At 39.3% G+C, this 7,759-nt stretch overlaps 1 pseudogene; it reads right to left on the bottom strand.

The window, feature by feature from the left end:
* Window positions 1-5,828: 5,828 nt before the first annotated feature.
* Window positions 5,829-6,395, bottom strand: LOC117024005 (cytochrome b5-like; annotated as a pseudogene).
* Window positions 6,396-7,759: the final 1,364 nt, after the last annotated feature.

Genomic DNA, 7,759 nt, shown 5'->3' on the forward strand with positions numbered 1-7,759 from the left:
CAAAAACTATGTGTAGGTGACAGAGCCTTAAAATGCCCGTACTTAATTTATATCTGATAACTTTCCAATGTGAAAGGTTACGAAGAATCATAATAAGAATAATGCAACTTACAGGGAAATTTGCTTGTTTTTTCGGCATGCAAAACCAGCGAATTAAGCCATTTCAAAAATATTTTTAGACAAAATATCTCTAAAGAGAATTATTAAGCCTATTTCAAAGAAGTCAATGAATGTTACTTATGCCAATTCATAAAAATGGATGAACATAACTTTTACTGAGGATACAATCCAGAAGATCAGTGAGATGGCATCTTTCCTAGCAAAGGTGTAGGCTGTGAGACGACAGAGAACTTGGTAAAAGGGATTCATAGGTTAGATGTGGTTTGGAGAATTTCCTTCTGTAGACTTTGTTGGAGTCTAGAACTTCCTGTTGCACCAGTGTGGGATGGTTGTGGTCTGTTTTATTGATCATTATGTTATTAACAAAACTCTACCTTTACCGATGCTGCCAAAATCACTCAATTAGAAACAAAAAGACATAGTGTGATAACTCCCCCAGAGGATCATCAACCAGGCTATGCAGGACCTGGACAGGTAAAGGGGATAAAAGGATTATAACAGCGAAAGATCTGGCAGAAGTTAGAAGGACTGGGTTCTGTGGATTGTGAGCGGGTTTGTGTGAGTTCATCTTACAAATGTGAATTGTTCTGATTCTTAATAATAACTAAAAATATCCATCTTAATTAAGCAAGATTATTTTTGGCATCAATGGTAACCAATTGTTCTCTAGACCCATGAGGAAATGACTTCAACTGAACACACTGTCAGGGGCAAAGCAGACAGTGTAAGAGAAGGAACAACGGTGGGAGTCAGTAGGTCAGTGTCCAATTTCTGTTCTGGCCTTAGGCAAGTCACTTAACATCTCAAGGCCTCAAGTTTATGGTAAAGCAAAAGAAATAATTCTAGTTCTTGCCTGGTGGACAGTTGTGAGGGTCATATGAGGTCATTTACATGAAAATAAACTAAAATGTAAAGCAATCTATATAGGTCCCTAGAAAGCCTAAACAATACTTTTGTATAGATTTGGAGGAAAAGCCCCTTTTCTGGGTGAGGTCAATTCTGTACCAGTTTGTATAATTTGGTGAGCAGAGCATGAGTTAGGTTTCAGTCTCTACTTACCCGCTTGGCTGGCCGTGCTTGAGCGGAGCATAACCCTCAGAACTGTTTCTGTAAGAAGAATTACACTATATATTTTCATAAAGAGCTGTTCACTGTTAAGATGTTTACTGAATATCTTTAACAGGCTAGATCCCTTTGCTTTGGTGGGTCAAGGTAAACCGATGCTATGCTCTGCACACAATTGAGCACATTGGGATCCTAATGGAGGTCAGTATTTAGACACCATCTCAAATAATATGTGAAAAAATGCATCCCGCCCCCCTCTGGCTGCCCCTACCCTGGACTTTTGTGTATCTGGTGGGCATGGAAGTGACAAAAACCCTGGGAGAAAAAGCCAATGGTTTATTTGGGACCCACAGCACAGTTAGATTCCTTATTAGTAAAACATTGTTCAGCATCCTCTCCTTTCTGTTTTTTCCATGTCTTCCACACTAAGAAACTCTTCACAGCTGGAAAGCCTCAGCCCAAAGCTGAGCTGGATTCTCATAGACAGCCAACGGTCGCTAGGAAGAAGTAGCTGCAACTGCAGGATGAAGGAAAAGCTCTCATGTACCAAGACCCCTGACTACTATTTCTTTTTCGTTTGTTACTTTTTTTTTAATAGTCAGATCATTATTGAACATTTTCATCTGCCAACTTAGCATTTTCCACCAACTCGGGGAGCAGAAACCTTCACAGGCTTCACAATCTTTTGCTTAGGTGCTGCCTTCGTGGGAGCCTTAGCAGCAGCCATTGCTGTCTTTTTAGATGCTTGCTTAGCCTTTTTTGCTTCCTTGGCAGCCCTGAGAGCTTGTGCTCCTTGAGCCTTCCTAACTTCAGGTTTCTGATTCCTCTTGGCCGTTATATCAGCCAGAGACGCACCAGTGATTGCCCTCTGGAATTTGACCGCTCGGGGGGTTCTTTTCTTCTGAATTTCTCCCAACTGCCCTTTTTTGTGCTTTCTTCTATAGAGGACAGTCCAGTTTATCTGTCGAGGATTCCTCTTGGAAAGGAATGTCGACTCGCATTTTGCATTAAGAAATTGGAAAACCTTCCCATTGGTCCTGGCTTAGCACCTCCCGTGTCAGGTGTGGATCTTGTACCCGCTGAAACTGCACAGCTTGACCTTCATGGCTGCGGCTGCCAGAAAACTACTAATTCTTTTAAACCAGTGTTTCTCAACCATGTCACCAGATCCAACCTTTTACAGCAAACATGTTATATGTCCCCTTTAGTACCCTGAGTGTAATTCATAGATAAAATAACACAGTTACACACACAAACCCAGGCAATCCATTTTCAGAGACTGAACATACAAAATCATTGCTCCAACAATTCTCTCCAGCATTATCAAATTTTCATCTCTATTTGATCTTTATTATCAATAAACAAGCTTTTATTTTTCTCATCTTGAAAAAAATACAACAAAATGAAAAATCAACCTTCTCTTGCACTCACTCTCATTCCATCTCATGACTTTAGATACCTCACCATATGGTGATGTCGTCCAAATTTGTACCTGGAGTTCATAATCTTCTGAACTCCAGACTCCTATATTCATTCTGTTCAACTGCCATTTGACATTTCAATTTGTGGTTTTAGTAGGCATGTTGAACTTAACATCAACACAGGGTTGAGTGGCGTGGGAGAAAACTGAAAGGAACTACACCAAAATATAAATAATAGTCTTGATGAGGGTCTTGTGTGTGTTTCTCTATATCATTATGTAAAACTTCTATAAAGAGCATTAACACTTTAAAAACTTTTTTTTTATTTTGAAATATATTGATTCAGAGGAAGTTGCACAACCAGAGGAATGAGTCGCAAGAGACCAAAATTGGTCTATTAGAATTTATTTGGGGTGTTTGAGCTGTGGGAGGTCAGGCTAGAAAAGACCATAACCTCCCCGAGCAAAAACGGGTATGGAGTTTTATAGGAAGGGGGGTAAATGAGGTTGCTCTCCCTTCAATGCTTCAGGGGGTTTTTGTCGCATTGTCTCTAGCAACCAAGGGTTTTGGGACATGACCAAGCCCTCGGGCCCTACACCCTGGCCCCCAGGCCTCCATCCCAGGCCCGCTCTGATCACAAGCCCCTAGGAGACAAACAAAGTACAAAGCAAGACAGGATAAGATGGTTTCTACATTCCCTGCGGCTTCTCCAGTCCTAAGACAAAAACCAGCTGCCAAGTACAAAGTACAAAGCAAGACAAGATGGCTTTTAGGATAAGAAGATTCCTGTTCCTGGCCTAAATCTGCCTAACAGGCCTATGTATCCTTCACCCAGTTTGCCCTAGTGATTACATTTTACCTAACAAAAGCAGGAAATTGGCATTAGCATATTGCGTGTGTGTGTTTGTGTGTGTGTGTGTGTGTGTGTGTACATGTGTATGTAGTTCTGTCATTTCATTTCATGTGTAGATTCACGTAACCACCACTGCAATCAAGATACGAAATTATTTTATCACCACAAAGATCTCCCTGTGGTGCCACTTTATAGTCACCGCTGTATCTCTATCTCCACCATCCTAATCCCTGGACCACTACTATGTTCTCCATATCACATAAATGAAATCATACAGTACGTGACCATTTGATACTATTATATTTTTCATTTAGCATAATGCCCTTGGGATCCATCCGGGCTGTTGTATCAGTAGCTCATTCCTCTTTATTGCTGAATGTGATATTCCATGGTCTACATGTACCACACTTTGTGAAGCCCTTCACCTATTGAAGGAGACTTGGGCTGTTGCAAGTTTTTGACTAATCTATATAAAACTGCTGTTAACATCCATGTACAGGTTTTTGTGTGGACATGTTTTTGTTTCTCTGAGATAAATGCCCAGGAGTGTGATTGCTGGGTTATATAAGTGTATATTTAGTATTTTAAGAGTCTGCCAAATTATTTCCCAGGATGACTGTACCATTTTAAATTCCCACCAGTAACGTATGAAAGATCCAGTTTCTCTGCATCCTTATCAGTGTTTGATAGTGTCACTTTTTTTTTTTTTTTTATGTTAGCCATTCTAATGAATGTTTAGTGACATCTCCCGACTGCAGAACTCTGGAGTTCTTCTTCTGCAGTCTGGTCTCCTCTTGCGCTCTGCCCTGTAAACTAGCTGTGTCGGCCTCCTTGGAATCCCAATCTAGGAGTTTTTGCAAGCAAATTCCAGTCACTGTTATTCCATCTCAACGACAAGTGGAAGTTCATATTTCAGATTAATTTACACTGGGAAATAGTGCTTATGCTTAGAACATAAGTCTTAGGTGGATTCATTTGTCAATTTTCTAATCAGGGTATCTGTTCTATCTCTATATCTATCTATCTCTGTATCTATCTATCTATTTATCTCTATATCTATCTATCTGTCTACCTACCTAATCTATCATCATACATTTTGCTTAACTAAAAGTCAGGAGTTCTATCAGAGCTGCCATTATTTATCTACAGCATCTGAGACATTAACTTCTTTGAGTCACTTTCTGTATTTATAAAATGAGCGTCGGTCAATAGAAGACTTAATTCCTACTGTGAGATTGTAGGATATTGACTTCTTCTAGAAGCAGTGAGCAATGTCGGTAGTTGCAGTCCTAAGCATGTTATTTCTAAATAGGAAAATGGCATTGCTAGAATAATGAGCATGTGTTGGTAACTGCTATGTACCAGCAATAACAATAACAGCAATAGCTAATACATTTATCTTTTTACATGTAGTGTCTTCTATAATATTCACCACATCCCTATGAGATAAGGGCTATTATTATTCAAATTTAGAAGATGAGAAAATTGTAACCTAGAAGAGGAAAAAACAAAAATAAAAACCTGTTCAATCTAAAGGTTATACTGAGACCACACACCTCGGTCCTTTCTTCATATTTAATCAAGGGTTAATTTAAAATCATTTCTAATAGTAACACCCCAAGTATAAAGAAGCAAGTGATGTGTGTAGTTGAATATATCATCCCTGTTGACTCTAGGCAGCTCCTAGGTTCAGCAGAGGATTCTTTATTCCCTCTTCCTGTTGCAAATAGACCTCACAACACTGAGTGGGTAAAATGGACACCAAAGAGGGATAGCACAAGCATATTTTGAGGGCAAAATGCAATAAATGCCTAGAGTGAAGCAAGCGCTCAATATTGATTAGTTGTTGTTATTATTATTGTAAACTTCTCAACATCAGCACTGCAAAATTTCAGTCTGCTAGACTTTGCAGATCACGGAAGTGACTCCCAGACCACCGCTTGAAAACTTCTGCCTAAATGACAAAATAAAATATCTTCCTATAAAGGGCTTGCTTATGTTTAGAGAGGGTTTTTACAGTGCTTTAATGATTTCCAGAGTGTTTTAAAAAATATTATATCATGATGGCACTTTTAGCTAAAGAAGTGACTAGAGTCAACATTGTAACCCTTCCAGTTTTACTCTCCCAGGCTATATGGACTGATAATGATGCTGCTGCTTTGGATATTCTCTTATCTAGAGGTAAATTATCAGGTTTGCAAAATCTGGGTATTTTGTTCTTTTTTAAGCCAGATATATTTTTAAAAGTTCATGCCTATGATAAGTAAGTTATGTAGTCATGGAACATCAAAATAAAGCTGATGAATAAAAAGGCACACCGCAGAAGTTCAAGAGTAGAGAGAACATAAGTTCTTTTTCGGTTCGTTTTGTTTCTAACATAGTAGGAAAGGAAAAGAGGTGTATTACAATTACTTTTCAGGTGAAGTTTTCTGTCAGTGGGAGCAGTTACATTGGCTTCTTTTTCCTTGATCCAAAGCAGTTTTTTCTTTCATTGGCTTCTGAGGATGTATTTAGTCTTCCACTGTGTAGAGATGATACATCAGGGCTACGACCAGTGCTGTGTGGCTGGGATCACCCAATTGGTCCACTAGCTGGAATTAGAGTCAATAGTAGTAATAAGAATTTCTGAAGGCTTGGTTATCTTTGATCAAGCATCTGGATGAAGCTCCCCAATGATTTATGTTTTGGACAATTCTCTAGCATCTTAGAGTACCCAACATCCTCAAAGTTTTCAGTAGTATCACCTCCAGCTTGTTCCCTTAAGACTTCTTACCTACCAGTATGCTCCTCCAAAAATTTGGTCAAATCATACACCTTGTGGTGCAGCACCAATCAGGTGCTTGGCTGTGGTTGTGCTTCTGGACCTCTTCCAGGGTGAAGTACTTAATGTCCTTGTCCCACTGTTCAGCCATGTTGGAACCCGGAGAGCCTCAGGCCATGCAGACACCAGCAGATCTGGGTGGAGCAGAGTGAGCAGTCTCAACAAGCCAGGCCAGGGACATTCACTGCATCTGGCCTCACGCCTGGGGTTGTACAGCCAGCGCCACAGAGAATAAATCTGAGTATTCTTCAGGGAATGCGGTTATTGGTTGAGGGTTGGAAAGAGGGAGTGGAGAGTGGAAAGTTGGAATGGGCTTCATAGGAAAGATGTGAAAATTCATGACTGACTCAAATATTCCAAATCTTCAAGTGAAGTCATGATACCATTCTAAAATGTGAAAAACAATATAACCATGTTGGAGAGATGACCCAAATAAAGGCCAAAGATCTTGACATTCCTAAAATGACAGGAAAGACTTAAAGGAAGTACATATGGAAAATATAAGGAAATGACTTGGTTTGAAATTCATGGTCAAGAGCAGGCTGCTATGAACTCTAGGAGAGTGGGTGTAACTCAAGAGTGGAACAAATTACTGACAGAATCAAACTGCAGTTTCCCAGGCTGAGACATTTCCTGTCTTGGGTGTCTGGGTCTATCTCAATGCCCAAATAGCCTTACTTCAAAGTGTCTGTGGGAGCAGAAAGAAGAATTGGCTGAGTGTGTTTATTTAGTGCTGGGTTGGGGAGTGGGAGGAGGGTGGGTTTAGGGAAAAATCTGAGTTTAAGAGCACATGGACCACAAGGAGATAACCATTTTTCTGAAGACTAGCATCTAAGACACTTCTCAGAGGGAAGAAAATCCTGGGAGGGAAGAACTTCTTAAAAAAGCGCAAACAAGAATCTTCGAAGCTACTTAGGTGTATAGGTAAGTCACAGTAGTGTTGGGTGCCCCGGGGAACAACATGAGTGATTCTCTCTTTTAAAATTTTTTTAAATTTTTGAAGTATTTTCAGCTTTAAAGAAAAGTTACAATAATAGCACAAGAAACTCCTGAATACCCTTTATCCAGATATATTATTTAAAAAAACAAAAAATGTTTTCCCACTTTTAAAAATCATTTTCTTTCTTTCTCTCTTAACACACATATACATACATACATATAATCTATATTTTGAACCGTTTGAGGTTTGAGAATAGTTTGCATACTCCATGACCCTTTGCTCCTTAGTATTTCAGGGTTCATTTTCTAAGAACAAAGATAGTCTCTTAAATAATCATAGGACAATTTTCAAATTCATTATATCAAATATTGATATAATACTCATACCCACTCAACAAACTATAGCATTTTTTTTTTTTTCTAGTAGGGAAGTTCTCTTTTTGATGGGGGCTGAGACTGGCCTAGCAGGACAAAAATGTGTGCCTCTTCTCTCAGCTCTCATTAGTGTATTTTTTAGTTTAGGAACCCCAGCAGGTCAGT

This window comes from Rhinolophus ferrumequinum, chromosome 6 (genome assembly GCF_004115265.2).
Source record: "Rhinolophus ferrumequinum isolate MPI-CBG mRhiFer1 chromosome 6, mRhiFer1_v1.p, whole genome shotgun sequence".
NCBI lineage: Eukaryota > Metazoa > Chordata > Mammalia > Chiroptera > Rhinolophidae > Rhinolophus > Rhinolophus ferrumequinum.